The sequence below is a fragment of the Sinohyriopsis cumingii genome, chromosome 1, assembly GCF_028554795.1.
Source record: "Sinohyriopsis cumingii isolate HCF-2022 chromosome 1, ASM2855479v2, whole genome shotgun sequence".
Lineage (NCBI taxonomy): Eukaryota > Metazoa > Mollusca > Bivalvia > Unionida > Unionidae > Sinohyriopsis > Sinohyriopsis cumingii.
This window is the reverse complement of record NC_142961.1, coordinates 94,945,984-94,968,422: the sequence shown is the minus strand read 5'-3', so window position 1 is coordinate 94,968,422 and position 22,439 is coordinate 94,945,984. Positions and strand designations below refer to the sequence as shown.

Below are 22,439 nucleotides of genomic sequence, written 5' to 3'. Positions count from 1 at the left end.
TTTTCCGAAATGTTGTCAATCAGCTGGGTGACAGGCACCCTATACATGTTTGGGTCACGCTGTGTTTACTTTCGGTATTCATTTTTGATGATGGTATACAAAGGATCGAGTTAGGGTTGTGGGGATAGAGTTTGTATCGAAAGAGGTCTTCAATAGCCGAAGGAAGCTCCTCATATAAATTGGCAATTTGAAAGTCGATGTCCGTTTTCTTCTTTACTCCTTCTTCATTCTGTGATACCCTCTTTCTTCCTTCTTCGTGCTGTTGTAGTGTTTTGATGTTTTGATAGAGTTTGCTGTTCTTTTTCGACTCGACTTCCATTGCCTTAGATCTTGATTTTGCGACTGGTCTTTTATCGCCACGATTCTTTGTTTAAAGGCACAATAGTGCAGAGTGGCTGTAATTTTGTGAATGTTACAGATCATGTAACTAGTGAAATGTGTCGACTTATAAGCTGAAATAATTAAAAAAAAATCCTAGAGTTTGAGAAAATTAAATTGGGCAATTGATAAAAAACGAGAGAAAATGAATTTTTGTGGGGGCCCGCTTTAATTGAAACTTGTAGGTCACGAACTGTTACGGAAGCCTCACGTGACCACAAAAACTTATACGTCATCTTCCTCCAGTGGGCCGGTTATGAGTCACGTGGTTGTAATTTAAATATCTACTATAAACAAAAATGGCGGACACAGGTGAGTGTCAAAAACGTAAAGGTCGCCCGCTCTTGTCGCTTTCCGGGAAGAAACCGAACAGGACTTATCAAGGATTCGTCTTGGGGACCAGTTTGTTCAATGGAGAACATTGATGTAAGAGTTAGGACTGGCATCAGACACTGAAATGGCGAAGTTGTTGTTGGACAGGTAGGCCAATGTCTGTGTTATATGATAGTGATACACATTAATTTCCCCAGAATCAAGTGCCTTTGATGTCTATGTATAAGTGTTCTCCATTTTTCAATATCTTGTTCCTACTGTATGTTTGAAAGCACACTGTTTTATTAATACAATGTTTGTACAAGGACTTGCTTTGTAATATTCCCAAAATAGATGTGATCGGCTAATCAATATTTCACTCGGTGACTGTATTGTATGTTGGGGTGGAAAATATTTTTTTATTTTTTATAACAGCATGCTCATAAAGGTCATTTTGTACACCTGTCAATTATCTTCGTGAGACAGGTTTTTTAAATTCAGCGAGGGAACTTAGATAAATTTACAAGCGTTATCAATATTTATATCATCTCTATCCCTCTCTCTCTCTCACACACACACACACACACACCTTAGGTTAATGTGACATGCACATTACTTGCATAAAAGTTTAATAATCTTATCATGTAAACGTGATGGAACAAGTAATAATATTTTATTGTACATCTTTCAACTACTAGTAAATCTATTATAAAGCACTCTATTGACTACAATTATAAAAGGATCTCTAGTCATGATAGGAAAGGATGTTGTAGTGCTACCAGAATATATGGCTGGCAGATTGTTATCAGTTAAAGTTATGAGCTGCAGTCAAGCTAGTTTTACTGATGTGATTTTTTTATAGATCTATAATGTATTCTTGCTTAAATGAAGTATTTCAGTTCTAATTGTTTAACACAGTGCACAGAAACAGATTTAAAACATAACTTATAATACAAATGAATATTTAATTCATATTTTTAGTTACAAAGTTACAAAGAATATAGCAAAAGATCAACCCAAGCATACAGAACCGATGGCCAGTACATTTTCATGCTTCACATCAACACCTGCCAAGTGCTTTTGCAACATACTGAGAGAATGAAGACACCTTCAGTATCTGAAGTATTTGCTACTGAATCAGGAAGGTAAAAATGACAAATTTCTTGCAGACTTTTTGTGTGTGGGTGGGGGTTGTCTTACAATTGTCATTCTGCTGAAAACAATGATGTAACAAATACAACACTGATAAAGGACATTATTATAACTACCAGCATGTTGAGTTCCCACTTCATGCTTTTCTTAGTTTGAGTTCGAAAAAACCCTTTAATTTCGCTTTCTCAGAAGTGGGGTTGGGTATTTCAACTCTGCCACTTGATGCATAGAAAAAGGCATAATTTGAACTGTCATTGTTTTGGTTATGCAAAAAAGTTCCAGTATACTGTGCTGGCTAACCCAAAAATCACAGCTGTTTTTTCCCCCCACTCAATACTTAGAGGACCAGTGATTGTATATTGAAATTGTGTCTACATGCCTCATATGTTTTCTTAATGCCATTTCCCATTTATACATGTATCTATGTCCCACATGCAGTTCTTGCTAACACCCTCTTCCCATCTATCCACTTAGCTCATGATGAATGCACATAAGACAAATTTAATTTAAAAACAAAATACTGAGATAACAGTTGAAGTTTGTTTTTGGAAACCACTGGCAGTTCATTAGACCTTTATTCATTAGGACTGGTGATATAACTTATTTGGGATTTAATTTACAATACTGTAAGTTCTTTTTAAATTTCTTTTTTTATTCTTGGGAATTAAATGACTTGTTGGTTTTCACTCTTTACTGTTATAAAACTTTTGGAATTGAAAAGCTGTTTCTGTTTTAATAATTGCTCTTCATGCATTTTTAACTTTATTTTATCTACCTACTTTTCAAGGTTGCCAACAAATGGATAATATGGCTTTATTACAATGGTCTCAGAACATGAACCAGTTTTAGTTTTCATGCAAGATTGCTAGCAGCTATGGACAATTTTTTGTGAGTTTTCAGTCCTTTTATTTGAAACATATATGTAAACATTTGCTATTGTATACTTTTGTATGAAATCAAAATTACAGTGCATAATACTTGTCTTCTGATTTCTTTTAATGTATATTTTATCCATATATATATTCATCACCAAATCTTCTAGGTATGTAGTTTATTAAAAGTAATTTATTTGAAATGTCAGAGTAATGAGGAATATTGAAGGAACAATGATCTGAGCAAAATTTAAATCCTGCTACGTTAACTATTAGCCAGTTCTACAATGTAGCTTTTGCTTTATGATCACCATGACGAAAGAGACCAGCTTTAGGTGCTAAAGGTATTGATTGTGGCATTCTTTCAGAGTATCTTGAGGAGTGTCCTACATCACATCACCAATACACATGAGTAGAGCCTCTCACATGGCCAAGGCATTAATAAATGTCTTCATGAACCTTACCTGGAGAATGGAGAGTGGACGAAGCCTTGGCTTGATGAAGTTGATCCCAAGAAGGAAGCCAAAGTGCTGAAAACCTTGGCACAGGTGCTCTTGGACCAAAGGTTCCTAACCAGTGGGTATTACTTAAATTTCAGGTATGCCATTTCAGGATTGCAACAATTGCATGGTATTTAAAAGAAAAATGTGAAGACCACGTTAAATGTTTTTATTCTCAACTTAATAATAAATTACTGTATATATTTACCTTTGAAGATCTGAATAAGTTAGAATTCATAAGATGTGTGCACATGATACATGTATGGTGACTCTCCTTCTCAAGACTTTGGTAATTTCAGGTATAATACATGCACATCAGGTATAAACAATTTCATGACACTCTATCAATAAACACTTAAGTAAAGATTTTATGTGTGCAAAAATTACCAACAGTAATGATTATTTAACAATTGTATTAATCTGTTAGCAGATTACAAATAACACATATTACAAGATACATGTTTTTGATAATTGCTGAAGCACTGCTGAGCTTGAAAATTTTTCATCAGCAGATCATGATGTACAGTGCCAAGAGATTTTCATACATCCCTCCTGTGTACAGGATTAGGAATGAGCTAACTGCTTTGGATCACAATATCCATAGTGGCTGAGGTGTAATGAGAAACAAAGAAGGGGAGATAGTGTAAGCTTGTTTCACTACAGGAAATTAGAAATAATTTTATATATTGATTGTACATTATGATCCCTACCTGGAGATCAGACGAATGGAATATTATTCACATGTACAAGTCATGAAAACTTTGTATTAGATACAAATCATTTTGCAACAATCTGTACACATTTATATATGTGGTAAGGAATCTTAATATTTTTATGCATACAGATCTTGTAATTAGTATTGTTATCATTCTAGTGGATATTTATTTTGATTTGAGCAATGCAAGTCTAATAATTAGATCCAGTGATATGTATAGCACTTTCCCAGGGGACTGACACACTTTATTAAGGATATATGGGGTTTATGGAATATCCTCAGGATGTTTTGGGTAGACGCTGTCATCATGATGATTACTAGCTAATGCCTGTTCATGAAAACGTATTGCTTTCTGAAGGAATGGGCAAACATGTATCCTGTCGCATATAGTATTTTGTGGATAGAACAAATGAGAGCAAAAACAACTTCTTGGGAACTAATCAAGAGGCTCTAATATTGGGTAAAAAGTTAATATCGGTTAGCATGGGGATGCTTGTCACAAATGTTAAGAAAAAAATATTTTCTTTAAAACAGGCATCGATGTTACAACAAAAAAAAAGCAGCAGATGGTCCATCTACCCTCGCAAGGAAAAGAAAACATCCCCGCATCAGGGAGCTTATATAAAAAGTACTCGTCGGTCAACTTGAGGGAAAGCAGGGTATGCAGAGGAGAAGAGAACTAAAGGAAGATGATCCCAGGAGAATTTGTAGAAACCTGGCACCTCAAGAACCACCATCAACTATAGTTTTGGTGTGGTGAAGGAGATCTCTCGATTTTACTTATGTAAAATATGAAACAGTGTCTGATATATGGAGGTGTCTGCTAAGGCAGGTTACACTTTATATAATATCCTGAAATAGCAGTAGTTTAAAATAAAATAATGTATAATATTGTATCTGCAGTTGCTGAAAACTTTTTATAATGATTATTTATGATCTTCATGCCCACATTGTTTATAGGCAGAAATAAACTGGTGTTTAAAAAAATATCTGAAAGCATTATTGTTTGATGCAATAGTATGTGCATTTATAAGAAAACAATGAATAAAATCAATTGTATTCATTTATATACAAACTCATACATGCAAGAAAGTGTTTAAGTTCATGCAAGCCTAGAGGGGATGAAGCCAGTGTATTGTCCATCTGGATATTTGTCATGTATCTGCCAGAAACAGCAAGAGGGAATTACATGTCTCTGTCCAGACCCAAGCCTTCCATGTTGCCGTAGTATGAACTGCCTTTAGGTAGCATGACTGTTGGCACTCATCAAGTCAGCTTTATCGTTGAGGACAAGAACATTCCGTCTGTACATCCTGGACAAGGCAAGTACAGCCTCATCAAGGATTAGATCTTGAAAAATCTGAAAAATTATTCCAATTGTAATATGCTATTTCTAAAATGTAAACAAATATATTTTAAGAAATAATAGGAACATGCGCTTATTCAAATGTTATTCATTTTCGATCAGCAAATTCCACTCCAAAATACACGTGGATCAAAACTGCACAAGGTATTTATTTTGACATGAACACCGAGAGTTCCATCGCAACTAGAACTGATAGTTTATGTTAAGATGGACAGCTGAAAGTTTTTGTGGAGCATTTCTAGAAGTCAGAGACTCCTGCATTGGGATCAAATAGGAATGGCTGATTGCAGTTTAGATTTGTTTAGTACAGTGAGGTACCCACATTGAAATCAGGTAATGAAAAGAATCTACTCGATGAGTATCAATTGTAAATTAAAACAAAGTCCTTATCGTTTGCATATGTATGCATGTCTGTTTTTGGACGGCTTACAATTTTAAAATTCTTTCACAGTGGTTGCAAAGAAATAATATTTACAACAATCATGTATTCATGTATGTACGTCAATTATCAATCTTTGAGAGTCCACCTTGGAAATGGAATTCATTGTAAATGTTGTATTGTAAGAGTAACTATCAAAGTTTTAACTGTACATTTATAGGCATTTGCTACACATATCCTGTATACAGAAAGAGGTTTTCTGTAATGTAGCCAACATACCTGTCAAGCTTTTCATACCTTTTGTGATATACATTTTGTACATAAAAATTTTAAGCTTTGGCAATAACATGCTTAAGGAATATATAAAACTTATTGAAAGAATTAAAGAAGTTTCAAAACTGCCATGAATCGAGTAAATTTGTTATACAGAAATCATTTGTAGTAATCACCAGTTCAAAGGTGGAGACACTGAATGCCAGGCAGACTGGGCAATTAATATTCTTACCCAAAAATGTTAGATCAGATATGAAGAAAACAAAGTTTCTTGCAAGCCTTCATGTCAGTCTAAATTCTGGATAAATAAAACAATTTAGGAATATTAAGTCCTTATGTTTATCATGATAGTGCATATATAGCATTATCTTAACATATTCTGGGGCTTTAGAAATACACCTTAAGGCATGCATTATATTTAAAACAGAAGAATAAAAGTGTAGCATTTATTTTACAAGACTTAAATGGCTATATGAATTCTGTACATGTCTAATTTATTAAAAAAAAGCGATCTAGTCAGGTCTAATTGCTGAACTCCAAAGTAAGATTGCATAGACTTTTTGTTACCATTTTGTAATTTTTAAAAATAAAACTAATAAATATATTACTTAAGTTGGTTTATTAAATTAAATTGAAAAAAGGGCATGTTGACCTTAATAGTATTGAATGTTTGTGTGCCACTAGCGTAGATCAGTAGTAAATGGGGGCACCATAGCGTCAAGGGGAATTAGCATTACAAGACCCCTTGGGCAACTCTAGCGTCAAGGGAAAATTAACATGGAGAAAAATCGTGGGTCAGATTAGCGTCAAGGGAAATTAACATGGAGAAAAATCGTGGGTCACTCTAGCGACAAGGGGAATTTAACATGGAACTATAGTGTGGGTCTGTCTAGCGACAAGGGGAAATTAACATGGGAATAGAGTTTGGGTCTGTCTAGGGACAAGGGGAATTGAACATATGGAAATTGAACATGGTGGGTCTGTATAGCGTCAAGGGGAATTGAACATGGTGGGATTGTCTAGGGACAATGATGGTAGAGGGTCAAACACAACAGAGACAGAAACATACATACACTAGTACAAGCGTGAGATTTATATATAAAGCATTACCAAGACCTGAAATCTTGCTGGGGTGTTCAAAAATTTGCATAATTGTAATGATGCTATAAATAGCTATAATCAAGGAAATGCTCAACGACAAAATGGATGTGACTAAAAGTAACGCTAAAATGACGAAATTGTCCCAGAATTTAAAGGAAAATAAACATATCCCCGAAAATTAAGTTACAATGGTTTAGACTAAAATGGATAAAATTAGTAACTACTTACAATATCAACTTCTGTGACGATCGTGAATAAATACCTGTGTATCTATAATCAGCTGAAATTCCTATGAAATCCCACTATCTATTTATAGCTCCAACTTGTGGGTTTTTCCTTTGGAAAATCCCACTATCTTTTTATAGCCTCAGCTTTGAGTGACGTTCCTGTTTATGAATTCTAGTATATATGTATAGCTACAAAATGTGGAAATCCCCAAGTCGATATTTATAGTCTCAAAATTTCCAGCGTCAGTGACGTCACTGTACTGAACACTAGGGGATAAATGTCAACAGTGTTGCAAGTGGCTGACCTGAATACACGCTACTGCAGGTAGGTAGGTAGAGTGTATCTGATAGGGATAAAGTGAGTTTTTATAGGGACAAACAGAGACCAATACACACACACAACGTACGCGCGCAGACATACGCACACACACACACACACACACACACAGAGGGAAGAGGAAAAAACAAACCCCAAATATACTATCAATACAGAAGGGAGATAACACAAACCCCAAATAAACTATCAACACAAACGTACGCGAACGCATACTAACCCCAAATATACTATTCACACAACGTCGCTAACGCATACAAACCCCAAATATGCTATCCACACTCGAGAGGAAGAAGAAAAAACAACCAAATATACGATCTACACAACGTACGCGAACACACACACACACATACACACACACACACTCACACACAGAGGGAAGAGGAAAAAACAAACCCCAAATATACTATCAACACAGAAGGGAGATAATACAAACCCCAAATAAACTATCCACACAAACGTACGCGAACGCATACAAACCACAAATATACTATCAACACAGAAGGGAGATAATACAAACCCCAAATAAACTATCCACACAAACGTACGCGAACGCATACAAACCCCAAATATACTATCAACACAGAAGGGAGATAATACAAACCCCAAATAAACTATCTACACAAACGTATGCGAACGCATACAAACCCCAAATATGCTATCCACACTCGGGAGGAAGAAGAAAAAAACAACCAAATATACGATCTACACAACGTACGCGAACAAACACACACACACATACACACACACACACACACAGAGGGAAGAGTCAAAAACAAACCCCAAATATACTATCAACACAGAAGGGAGATAATACAAACCCCAAATAAACTATCCACACAAACGTACGCGAACGCATACAAACCCCAAATATACTATTCACACAACGTCGCTAACGCATACAAACCCCAAATATGCTATCCACACTCGGGAGGAAGAAGAAAAAAAAACAAAACAACCAAATATACGATCTACACAACGTACGCGAACAAACACACACACACACACATACACACACACAGAGGGAAGAGGCAAAAACAAACCCCAAATATACTATCAACACAGAAGGGAGATAATACAAACCCCAAATAAACTATCCACACAAACGTACGCGAACGCATACAAACCCCAAATATACTATCAACACAGAGTGAAGAAGAAAAAGTTTTTTGAAAGCACCTAAGCCCTCACCTGCAATGACCAACTCTGCCAAACACCTACACCCCACCCCCACTCCCAACACTACAAAACCCATTTAACCCGTTATTTTATGGCATCAGTGTGTGATTTAGGAAACATCAAGACACAAAATGATGGATGAATAGACTGACTATTGTTTACCGACTTGCATGCCTAAAGAGCGTGCGTGAAGGAAAACATCCTTCCATTTCAATTCTAACTAAAACATGATCCAGAGGGATAGAGAGAGGTGAAAGAGCACAATTTCATAAAGTGTGAGTAAAAACAAAACACGCCATCCTTATTATACAATGTCAAGACCAAGAGACACTTACGTTTTCTTTCTGGTCTATTCTCTTTTAGAAGGTAGTATGAAATTTCACATCAGGGCCAACGCATCGGCTCACATTGTCAATTTTTCCATTTCCATGTCTTTACTGGCACAAGTTCTTCATCATCTTCAATTTCTTCTTCTTCTGAATCCCTCTTCTCTGTTTCGTCTTGTTTTTGTTTCTTCTCTTTTCTCGTAGGGCACTCTGAATTCCAGTGTCCTTTCTCCTGACAACGATATTAGGTATCTTGACTTTTGTCTCTCTTTCTTAGACGAAGCAGGTATTCTGGAGACAAATACCCATTTACCTTTGCAGATATAGCAAACTTCATTAGCACTTACACACTTTCGTATGACTCTCATCAAATCAACGATCAAAAGAGTAAGTTTTGTTGCCACTTTCGCATGTGAATTATGCTTTCGTATGACTTTTAGCAAATATTTGACCAGCAGGTCGATCTGTGCTGACTCTTCCATCTTCTTGATCGTTTGAGAGCGGAATGAATACTCTGACGCTAAGACACTCTCCTTATATACAGGGACCTGCTGCGTATGAAACCTAGTCAAATGTAATTTTGCAATAAGATGAAACGATTTCATTGAGGAAGTAAAATGCAATGATGTACCGTATCGCCTCACACAAAACCTGAAGTGTTAGTTCAAATCCGTGTCAGCGATTTCGAAGACGACATAACTGAGCTTTAATCAATGCTCTCCAATTATGCCACAAAACCACGAGTCCTGATTCACGCCAAAAGAAATTTCGTTCGGTCCATAAAAAATAGTATCATATCTGAGAAACGCACAAAGGAACTTCCAGAAAACTGAGAAAGACGGCTTACACCTACAACGTAAATGTATGAGTTCAAGTAGTGCGTAAAACTTAGTCAAATTAAATTTTTACGGTCAAGACGAAACGATCTCTTTTCGAACAAGAAAGCAGACACCAAGCGACAATGGCGATCCGTGTCACACAACACTTTTCAAAATGTATATTATCAGAGGTTTGTTCTAGCGATCTGCACGGTTAAATTAAATGTTGATGTATTTTGCAATAAGACGGACACAATTTCCATGGGATCGCCCATGGTACGAATGTTCGTGCATTAGTTTAATTTTTAAAAATATTTTTTTTATATAAATCGCCTATAGAATAGACCCAGTAAAGCATGGCCATTCTCGTCACTGTCTGAATAGCTACTCAAGTCAATTCGAAGCGAACGCGGTAAGAAAATAAGTATAGCCAATGAAATGGCTTACAACGGGTGATGCATTGTTTTGTTCTAGGACTGTGTGGCATAATAATCCCTATGTTCTTGCGTTGTTACCATTACAGTGCAGACAGACTGAAATGTGAACTTACAAGCCCTCTTTGTGTGTGTTGTACCATTTCCTCTTACCACATCAAAATACTGGGCGTCACAGTATTGGTTCGCGTTTTCAAACTGACCATTTTTTTTATATCTCACTTAAACATTTCGACATAAACACTCACACTCACATCGGTAGAGTCAGAACAGACGTGTTACAGTATTGAGGGGCATGTTATCTTTTCGTTTTCAAACTAATAAATTTGGGGCTTGTATGAAGTAAAGAACCGAAAGTACAGTGAAACTCAAGGATGATGACCCAATCTGTCTGTCTATTGATGCGTGTATTTACTTAAGAAGAAATATGACCTCTAAAACACAAAGAGATACGGCAAGCATGATTAGATCAAACACAACGATGTTTTCCTTCACGCCCGTGTAATTTAGAGTTTCAATCGTCTTTGAAGACAAACTTGGTCTCCTTTTGTAGGGCTTGAAATAATAAAAGAAACTGAAAAATCTTAAGCACTTTGCTATAGATAATTTCATCAACAGACTAAACAACATAAATACCGTTACAACAATAGAAAGCCTTAAATCTTCTATCAAAAAGAAATGCATGAAAATAATTAAAGATTAACGATAACTAACCAATGAAACCGAATTTAACAAAGGCAATGACATGTGAAGAAATGCCTCTCACTTTGGAAAGGTAGGCGAATGTACTCTGTCATGCACCATCAACTTGAAAAAAATTATAAACAGAGAGAAACCTGAATTCAAAATTCAGTTGTTTCTTTTTCTTCAAAATTGTTTCGTTTCTTTTTTCTTTTTTTTGGAACAAATCTAAGCACTAATATAGAGTGGAAAAGGGAAAATGCACATACAAGCTTTGATATTTCTGAAAAAATGAGGGGATATTCCTAACGTTCATAACCACCTATATATGCTTGGACTTGTCTGTGACTTATCCACAAAACAAGATGTACATATTTCTGGTCAAGCTGCAAGTGTGTGCGTGTTTTTGAAAATGGTAAAAATGGGATATACAATTTTCTCGTGACACTTATAAAGTGAAGAGTCTGTGCAAGTGTCAAAAGCCAAAGTCATATAAGTTTTGTATTTTGTACGGCTTGTAAAGATTTCCACTTTAGAAAATGTGAAGTATCACAAGTTATTATCACAAACAGAAGTGGAACATAGGGGCTTGCAAGAAAGAAAATAACCCAGACAGTTGGTGTCATCAAGAGTGCTAGAGACGGTACCCGAACTTGCTTGCTTGCTTACTTGAATTAAAGTGATTTTCGCTCTAATGGAGCATGTATCACTGGTTTAATAACGCACCGCGTGATTTTTAGTTACTCCTGGGGAAGGAAAGAGAGCCTCATCCCCCCAGGCTTTTATGTACTCACAGACTACTTTTAAATTTAGCCAATCAGGTGTAGGACTAACTAGTCCTTAACAACCTGACTGAAAGGCTTTAAACATGAGTGGGAATTGTCTCACCACACACTCATTTTTCTGTCCGAGCGTGGTAAAGGAGGAAAAAGGTGCTCAGCAAGACAGCCATGGATGTTAAGTACTCACCAAAACGCTAGCCCGTACTTATTTCAAATCAAGTCGTGTCACCAAAAAAGACGACGTGTACGACATCAAAGGCATTGTCAAACGCAGAATGCCTCAGTGCTAACTGGCTAGGTCTGCATTTCTTGCTCCCGCTACTGTTGCGTATATTTCTTCCCTCCACACCGAGTTCTGGGCCTAGTTCTTTAAATTTCGTTGTACCCGAACTTACATTATCCATATTATCACCAACAAAAAAAAAAAACAAAAAAAACGCACAGACCTAAAAGAAACACTCACTCACTTTTTACAGAACATTATTATTTTTAAAATTTTGATAAGCGACGGAAACGAACAACTTAGAGTCACACTTTCTAACCAAGATAAAGAAATCATGTGCTGATAGACTCACTTCTGTATTTTTTCTTCTAACTGACTAACATATGATAGGCAATGGAATGTTATTTCTTTTCGAGAGTATGGGGTAGCCCTGAAATTTTTTTGGGGAACTTGAAGCGATCGCCATAGCTTCAAGTTCCCCAAAATAGTTTTAGGGCTACCCCATACTCTCGAAAAGAAATAACATTCCATTGCCTATGATATGTTAGTCAGTTAGAAGAAAAAATACAGAAGTGAGTCTATCAGCACATGATTTCTTTATCTTGGTTAGAAAGTGTGACTCTAAGTTGTTCGTTTCCGTCGCTTATCAAAATTTTAAAAATAATAATGTTCTGTAAAAAGTGAGTGAGTGTTTCTTTTAGGTCTGTGCGTTTTTTTTTTTTTTTTTTTTTTTTGGTGATAATATGGATAATGTAAGTTCGGGTACAACGAAATTTAAAGAACTAGGCCCAGAACTCGGTGTGGAGGGAAGAAATATACGCAACAGCAGCGGGAGCAAGAAATGCAGACCAAGCCAGTTAGCACTGAGGCATTCTGCGTTTGACAATGCCTTTGATGTCGTACACGTCGTCTTTTTTGGTGACACAACTTGATTTGAAATAAGTACGGGCTAGCGTTTTGGTGAGTACTTAACATCCATGGCTGTCTTGCTGAGCACCTTTTTCCTCCTTTACCACGCTCGGACAGAAAAATGAGTGTGTGGTGAGACAATTCCCACTCATGTTTAAAGCCTTTCAGTCAGGTTGTTAAGGACTAGTTAGTCCTACACCTGATTGGCTAAATTTAAAAGTAGTCTGTGAGTACATAAAAGTCTGGGGGGATGAGGCTCTCTTTCCTTCCCCAGGAGTAACTAAAAATCACGCGGTGCGTTATTAAACCAGTGATACATGCTCCATTAGAGCGAAAATCACTTTAATTCAAGTAAGCAAGCAAGCAAGTTCGGGTACCGTCTCTAGCACTCTTGATGACACCAACTGTCTGGGTTATTTTCTTTCTTGCAAGCCCCTATGTTCCACTTCTGTTTGTGATAATAACTTGTGATACTTCACATTTTCTAAAGTGGAAATCTTTACAAGCCGTACAAAATACAAAACTTATATGACTTTGGCTTTTGACACTTGCACAGACTCTTCACTTTATAAGTGTCACGAGAAAATTGTATATCCCATTTTTACCATTTTCAAAAACACGCACACACTTGCAGCTTGACCAGAAATATGTACATCTTGTTTTGTGGATAAGTCACAGACAAGTCCAAGCATATATAGGTGGTTATGAACGTTAGGAATATCCCCTCATTTTTTCAGAAATATCAAAGCTTGTATGTGCATTTTCCCTTTTCCACTCTATATTAGTGCTTAGATTTGTTCCAAAAAAAAAGAAAAAAGAAACGAAACAATTTTGAAGAAAAAGAAACAACTGAATTTTGAATTCAGGTTTCTCTCTGTTTATAATTTTTTTCAAGTTGATGGTGCATGACAGAGTACATTCGCCTACCTTTCCAAAGTGAGAGGCATTTCTTCACATGTCATTGCCTTTGTTAAATTCGGTTTCATTGGTTAGTTATCGTTAATCTTTAATTATTTTCATGCATTTCTTTTTGATAGAAGATTTAAGGCTTTCTATTGTTGTAACGGTATTTATGTTGTTTAGTCTGTTGATGAAATTATCTATAGCAAAGTGCTTAAGATTTTTCAGTTTCTTTTATTATTTCAAGCCCTACAAAAGGAGACCAAGTTTGTCTTCAAAGACGATTGAAACTCTAAATTACACGGGCGTGAAGGAAAACATCGTTGTGTTTGATCTAATCATGCTTGCCGTATCTCTTTGTGTTTTAGAGGTCATATTTCTTCTTAAGTAAATACACGCATCAATAGACAGACAGATTGGGTCATCATCCTTGAGTTTCACTGTACTTTCGGTTCTTTACTTCATACAAGCCCCAAATTTATTAGTTTGAAAACGAAAAGATAACATGCCCCTCAATACTGTAACACGTCTGTTCTGACTCTACCGATGTGAGTGTGAGTGTTTATGTCGAAATGTTTAAGTGAGATATAAAAAAAATGGTCAGTTTGAAAACGCGAACCAATACTGTGACGCCCAGTATTTTGATGTGGTAAGAGGAAATGGTACAACACACACAAAGAGGGCTTGTAAGTTCACATTTCAGTCTGTCTGCACTGTAATGGTAACAACGCAAGAACATAGGGATTATTATGCCACACAGTCCTAGAACAAAACAATGCATCACCCGTTGTAAGCCATTTCATTGGCTATACTTATTTTCTTACCGCGTTCGCTTCGAATTGACTTGAGTAGCTATTCAGACAGTGACGAGAATGGCCATGCTTTACTGGGTCTATTCTATAGGCGATTTATATAAAAAAAATATTTTTAAAAATTAAACTAATGCACGAACATTCGTACCATGGGCGATCCCATGGAAATTGTGTCCGTCTTATTGCAAAATACATCAACATTTAATTTAACCGTGCAGATCGCTAGAACAAACCTCTGATAATATACATTTTGAAAAGTGTTGTGTGACACGGATCGCCATTGTCGCTTGGTGTCTGCTTTCTTGTTCGAAAAGAGATCGTTTCGTCTTGACCGTAAAAATTTAATTTGACTAAGTTTTACGCACTACTTGAACTCATACATTTACGTTGTAGGTGTAAGCCGTCTTTCTCAGTTTTCTGGAAGTTCCTTTGTGCGTTTCTCAGATATGATACTATTTTTTATGGACCGAACGAAATTTCTTTTGGCGTGAATCAGGACTCGTGGTTTTGTGGCATAATTGGAGAGCATTGATTAAAGCTCAGTTATGTCGTCTTCGAAATCGCTGACACGGATTTGAACTAACACTTCAGGTTTTGTGTGAGGCGATACGGTACATCATTGCATTTTACTTCCTCAATGAAATCGTTTCATCTTATTGCAAAATTACATTTGACTAGGTTTCATACGCAGCAGGTCCCTGTATATAAGGAGAGTGTCTTAGCGTCAGAGTATTCATTCCGCTCTCAAACGATCAAGAAGATGGAAGAGTCAGCACAGATCGACCTGCTGGTCAAATATTTGCTAAAAGTCATACGAAAGCATAATTCACATGCGAAAGTGGCAACAAAACTTACTCTTTTGATCGTTGATTTGATGAGAGTCATACGAAAGTGTGTAAGTGCTAATGAAGTTTGCTATATCTGCAAAGGTAAATGGGTATTTGTCTCCAGAATACCTGCTTCGTCTAAGAAAGAGAGACAAAAGTCAAGATACCTAATATCGTTGTCAGGAGAAAGGACACTGGAATTCAGAGTGCCCTACGAGAAAAGAGAAGAAACAAAAACAAGACGAAACAGAGAAGAGGGATTCAGAAGAAGAAGAAATTGAAGATGATGAAGAACTTGTGCCAGTAAAGACATGGAAATGGAAAAATTGACAATGTGAGCCGATGCGTTGGCCCTGATGTGAAATTTCATACTACCTTCTAAAAGAGAATAGACCAGAAAGAAAACGTAAGTGTCTCTTGGTCTTGACATTGTATAATAAGGATGGCGTGTTTTGTTTTTACTCACACTTTATGAAATTGTGCTCTTTCACCTCTCTCTATCCCTCTGGATCATGTTTTAGTTAGAATTGAAATGGAAGGATGTTTTCCTTCACGCACGCTCTTTAGGCATGCAAGTCGGTAAACAATAGTCAGTCTATTCATCCATCATTTTGTGTCTTGATGTTTCCTAAATCACACACTGATGCCATAAAATAACGGGTTAAATGGGTTTTGTAGTGTTGGGAGTGGGGGTGGGGTGTAGGTGTTTGGCAGAGTTGGTCATTGCAGGTGAGGGCTTAGGTGCTTTCAAAAAACTTTTTCTTCTTCACTCTGTGTTGATAGTATATTTGGGGTTTGTATGCGTTCGCGTACGTTTGTGTGGATAGTTTATTTGGGGTTTGTATTATCTCCCTTCTGTGTTGATAGTATATTTGGGGTTTGTTTTTGCCTCTTCCCTCTGTGTGTGTGTATGTGTGTGTGTGTGTGTTTGTTCGCGTACGTTGTGTAGATCGTATATTTGGTTGTTTTGTTTTTTTTTCTTCTTCCTCCCGAGTGTGGATAGCATATTTGGGGTTTGTATGCGTTAGCGACGTTGTGTGAATAGTATATTTGTGGTTTGTATGCGTTCGCGTACGTTTGTGTGGATAGTTTATTTGGGGTTTGTATTATCTCCCTTCTGTGTTGATAGTATATTTGGGGTTTGTTTTTGACTCTTTCCTCTGTGTGTGTGTGTGTGTGTGTATGTGTGTGTGTGTTTGTTCGCGTACGTTGTGTAGATCGTATATTTGGTTGTTTTTGTCTTCTTCCTCCCGAGTGTGGATAGCATATTTGGGGTTTGTATGCGTTCGCATACGTTTGTGTGGATAGTTTATTTGGGGTTTGTATTATCTCCCTTCTGTGTTGATAGTATATTTGGGGTTTGTTTTTGACTCTTCCCTCTGTGTGTCTGTGTGTGTGTATGTGTGTGTGTGTTTGTTCGCGTACGTTGTGTAGATCGTATATTTGGTTGTTTTTGTCTTCTTCCTCCCGAGTGTGGATAGCATATTTGGGGTTTGTATGCGTTCGCATACGTTTGTGTGGATAGTTTATTTGGGGTTTGTATTATCTCCCTTCTGTGTTGATAGTATATTTGGGGTTTGTATGCGTTCGCGTACGTTTGTGTGGATAGTTTATTTGGGGTTTGTATTATCTCCCTTCTGTGTTGATAGTATATTTGTGGTTTGTATGCGTTCGGGTACGTTTGTGTGGATAGTTTATTTGGGGTTTGTATTATCTCCCTTCTGTGTTGATAGTATATTTGGGGTTTGTTTTTTCCTCTTCCCTCTGTGTGTGAGTGTGTGTGTGTGTGTGTGTGTGTGTGTGTGTGTGTTCGCGTACGTTGTGTAGATCGTATATTTGGTTGTTTTTTCTTCTTCCTCTCGAGTGTGGATAGCATATTTGGGGTTTGTATGCGTTAGCGACGTTGTGTGAATAGTATATTTGGGGTTAGTATGCGTTCGCGTACGTTTGTGTTGATAGTTTATTTGGGGTTTGTGTTATCTCCCTTCTGTATTGATAGTATATTTGGGGTTTGTTTTTTCCTCTTCCCTCTGTGTGTGTGTGTGTGTGTTTGTGCGTATGTCTGCGCGCGTACGTTGTGTGTGTGTATTGGTCTCTGTTTGTCCCTATAAAAACTCACTTTATCCCTATCAGATACACTCTACCTACCTACCTGCAGTAGCGTGTATTCAGGTCAGCCACTTGCAAAACTGTTGACATTTATCCCCTAGTGTTCAGTACAGTGACGTCACTGACGCTGGAAATTTTGAGACTATAAATATCGACTTGGGGATTTCCACATTTTGTAGCTATACATATATACTAGAATTCATAAACAGGAACGTCACTCAAAGCTGAGGCTATAAAAAGATAGTGGGATTTTCCAAAGGAAAAACCCACAAGTTGGAGCTATAAATAGATAGTGGGATTTCATAGGAATTTCAGCTGATTATAGATACACAGGTATTTATTCACGATCGTCACAGAAGTTGATATTGTAAGTAGTTACTAATTTTATCCATTTTAGTCTAAACCATTGTAACTTAATTTTCGGGGATATGTTTATTTTCCTTTAAATTCTGGGACAATTTCGTCATTTTAGCGTTACTTTTAGTCACATCCATTTTGTCGTTGAGCATTTCCTTGATTATAGCTATTTATAGCATCATTACAATTATGCAAATTTTTGAACACCCCAGCAAGATTTCAGGTCTTGGTAATGCTTTATATATAAATCTCACGCTTGTACTAGTGTATGTATGTTTCTGTCTCTGTTGTGTTTGACCCTCTACCATCATTGTCCCTAGACAATCCCACCATGTTCAATTCCCCTTGACGCTATACAGACCCACCATGTTCAATTTCCATATGTTCAATTCCCCTTGTCCCTAGACAGACCCAAACTCTATTCCCATGTTAATTTCCCCTTGTCGCTAGACAGACCCACACTATAGTTCCATGTTAAATTCCCCTTGTCGCTAGAGTGACCCACGATTTTTCTCCATGTTAATTTCCCTTGACGCTAATCTGACCCACGATTTTTCTCCATGTTAATTTTCCCTTGACGCTAGAGTTGCCCAAGGGGTTTTGTAATGCTAATTCCCCTTGACGCTAGGGTGCCCCCATTTACTACTTAGATCACTAATACCTATATATGAAATGATTTTAGCTAATCTACCTTTAGGCCCTCATACAAAGGAATTTATTTATTTTAAGTGTATGTCTGAAGCCGCTGTATAGATTGGTTTGGAAGAAGGAAATAGAGTTGGCATTTCTAATGTGAACTAGAATGCTATTCCAGAGGAAAGTTTCAGAGTACTGGAAACATTTTTTGAATAAATCCTTATTTGGTTTGGGAATTTTATACTGTTTGTTAGACATGGATCACAGGTGTGGAGTATTACCAGGTAGCCTATACTGGAATAGTGATTGTAAATATTCAGGAGCACTATTATTGGATATCATATACATTAATTTGGCTTTTCTCAACCGGATTCAGTCTTTAATAGGTAATAATTTTAACTTACCAGCTAAAATTTTCCTTGCTTGCTTTCTGGATTGATATAGCCTGAATGCACTTGTTTTAAGATGTGCCAGCTTTGCTATGATTTTATCATTTGAATTACTCCACACTGTGTTACAGTAGTCTAAATAGGGTTGTGTGTAACTGTTATAAAATAGTTTTCTTCATGACAAACCATCTGTATCCTTCCATGTCAGACATAGTTCATCACTACCAAGATTTGTTCTTTTTTGCCATGTTGAGATAAGTAATATTTTAGTTCTTCCAGTATTTACCACTATGCCATTGCATGTGCAACAGTTGTCCAGTTTGAAAGGGCATCCTGTAAATAAATTTCTAGTTTGTGCTTTGTTTTGGATGTCTGACAATGTTGTGTCATCTGCATAGAAATCTGTAAATGAAATTGAGTCCCTTAGTAAAAATTGGTAGGCCACTAATAAATAGTATCAATAGTAATGGACCTAAATTGAACCTTGTGGTACTCCATATTTAATTGTTGCAGGTTCCGACAGAACATTATTTATATAGACATGTTGTGTTCTCTCACTTAACTCTGAAGTAAACCATCTAATTGTGCTTTCATCACCTTGGTTGATTTTCAGTTTCTTCAAAAGAATTTCATGTACACCAACCCATAAACTTTCCTGAAATCTACAAACAGAGATCCTATTATTCAACTTTGATAAAGTGGTTGAACCCATTTATCAGTTAGAGAGATCAAGTCAGTCTCACATGAATGTTTCTGTCTAAAGCCTGATTGAATAGGGTGTAACAGCAACTGTTTCATTAAATATGACATGAACGAGTCATGGACAAGTTTTTCAATCAATTTTGACAAGTTTTGGTTGTATTGAAATTGGCTGGTAGTTATCAGCATCGTTCTTAGAACCAGATTTATGCATATGCATTACTTTTGCAGTTTTTCATATTTTGGGGACAGATGAGGTTGCAATATTTAAATTGATTATGAATGTTATGCTATCTGAAATAGCTGTGGCAGAAGTTTTAATGAGTGGTGGACCAATCTGATCAAGTCCTGTAGCTTTCTTGATATCAAGTTTATTGAGACATTTTTTTTAGCAGTTTTGTTGATACCTGTGGGTTAGAGAAACATACCTCCTTAGGGATTTTTTCAGTTCATTATAGTTGTTTTCTATCACTGGTTCTTTTAACTTAGTGGTAACATTAGTGAAAAAAAATCACTCAGAACATTTGCAATGTCAGTGTCATCAGTGACGTTTGTGTCATTTACCAGAAGTGAGTGAATTTTATTTGTCTCATCTTCGTGTGTTACCACAATGAGTTCACTGAAGACTTTCCAAATGGAGTTTGTGTTGCTCTTTGTGTTTTCAAGCATTGATTGATAAAAAGTTTTTGTTTGTTATTTCTCCATACTTGATATTGTGCATGGTTTCCCATAGCCTTCAATTGGTCTCATGTCTTCATAGTATCTAGAATTTCAGTAGTAAATCAGTTAGGTTGGATTTCATACTTTACTCGATGTACTTTTAGTGGTGCATGCTTAGAGACTACATCCATAAATCAGTCCACACCCTTAGAGCTTCACATATTTTGGATAATATTCCATGGAACTTTATATAGGTCATCTTGAAATTGTTATTTACTTCAATTTTGGAAAGATTTGTAAGTAATAGTTTTGTGTGTATTTTTCCTATTTCTGTTGCATTTAACCTTTGTTGTCAAAAAAGTAGAATAGAGGTTACTAAGACCAACATTTGGTACATTAACATAAGCCACATTGTTTGGTAGGCTGGTATAAATGTGATCAATAAGAGTGCTTGATATTTCTGTTACCCTTGTGGGCTCATTTACCAGCTGGACTAGGCCTAATGATTAAATAAATTCCATCCAGTTACTCCTTGTTTGAGTATTGAGTAGGTCCTTATTTACACTGCTGAGTATATATGTTTCTTTCTCCTGTGCAAGAACATTTTCTATTTGTTTCAAAAAGTTATCATTCCAAATTGCTCTGGAGGAAGGTGGCCTATAAATGAAACCAACTAGGAATGATTCTGCATTATTTTGTGAAATTTCTACCCAAATACTCTCAATTTCATGTGACCCCAAGTCAGGTCGCCTTTCTGCATTTACATCTTGTAATGTATACAAGACCACCCCACCCCCCGTCTCTCTGTCCCTGCATAATGGTTTATTGTAGCCTTGACAGTGAAATAGATTATCATTGTGGTTAGCATTTAATGTTAAAACCTTTTGTATTTAGTTTCATATCAATTATATGTATGTCATCATGCAATGGGGTACTCAATGAGATTGTCTCCATACTACTTTTAAAATTTTGGTATTATATAAGGTGGCCATATAAATGAGGTGGCCTCTGTATTTTCTATGGTATCTGTGCATGGTCTTCCTTTATCAAACCGTATTGGGGTGGGGTGTTGAGGAGCAACAAAAGGTAAAGTAGTTTAAACATACATTGCTTGGTAAAATAACTAATCCTTTAATACAAGTATGCATTTTCTAAGTTGTGCAAAACACTACTGACATAGATATTAGAGACTTTGCCAAGTTACTTAGTACCAAACATTTTTCAATATCTATCAATACTTGTTTTGCAAGATATAAATAAACAATTACCCTCATTCTTGTCTGCCTTGTCTGAACTATGTGTAGAGCTTGGTCAGCTCAGTTTTTATGCTGCACAGCATGTCTTCCTCCTCTCCCCCATCTGGTTTTTCAACTTCTTGCTCCATATCTCATCCGTCCTCTCCCTCTTCCTCTTAAAGGTCACTCTAGAATTGAGCGTGAAAGTAAGCTGATTTAAGTCTATCTAATGAATTTTAATATGTAAAAGTATTTCATAATTTGACAACTAATATATTCGTGATTACTTATCAAACTTATAGGAATATAGTGCTAACTTTGGATCAAAATTTAATACATGAGAGGTTGTGATTTGATGGAAGTTTTTTTGGGTTGGATCAGGTCAACTGTTGGGTGGGGTGCGGGTCCAAAATTTAAAAAGGGCCCCTGCTTTCCTCGAATGGGCACCAAAGCAAAGTCTGTGTGTCTATTTACTCAGTGTGCACAATACCCAATAAACATGTGCAAGAATAAAGCTGTGGTCAAACTTCAACTGACAAGTGACTGTACGTTTGTGTGTGTGTGTACTTTTTATGATCTGGCCCCGAATTTGAACCTGGATTCCATATTCTAGTCGCAGATTTTTGTAAAAAAAAAAAGCTTATTTAAAACCTTGTGTATGTAAAGTAGTAACTTGGAGAAACACACAAATTCTTTTCCGCTTTGTTTGAAACGTCAGAAAGATGGATGTTAGGGGTCCACTGGTAACAATCTGGTTAGAATTTATAAATTGATGAATGAAATTACTCAGTTTTTGAGCATTTTGAAGTATGTGATGCTTTTCATTTATAAAATTGAGTGGTGTACGTGAGGGA

At 36.5% G+C, this 22,439-nt stretch overlaps 2 long non-coding RNA genes across 4 annotated transcripts; one reads left to right on the top strand and one right to left on the bottom strand.

The window, feature by feature from the left end:
* The first annotated feature begins 678 nt into the window (after positions 1–678).
* On the top strand, positions 679–6,075 carry LOC149807375 (uncharacterized). 3 transcript variants are annotated; one of them, XR_016422477.1, is made up of 6 exons: positions 679–858; positions 1,672–1,835; positions 2,630–2,730; positions 3,083–3,312; positions 3,724–3,857; positions 4,464–6,075. It is a non-coding gene; the product is annotated as an uncharacterized LOC149807375 (long non-coding RNA). The 3 variants fall into 3 exon arrangements; XR_016422476.1 differs by having other exon boundaries at positions 3,727–6,075; XR_016422474.1 differs by having other exon boundaries at positions 3,724–6,075.
* On the bottom strand, positions 4,975–21,768 carry LOC149807374 (uncharacterized). Its single transcript, XR_016422478.1, has 2 exons — positions 21,619–21,768; positions 4,975–5,289 (listed from the first exon to the last, which is right to left on the bottom strand). It is a non-coding gene; the product is annotated as an uncharacterized LOC149807374 (long non-coding RNA).
* Positions 21,769–22,439: the final 671 nt, after the last annotated feature.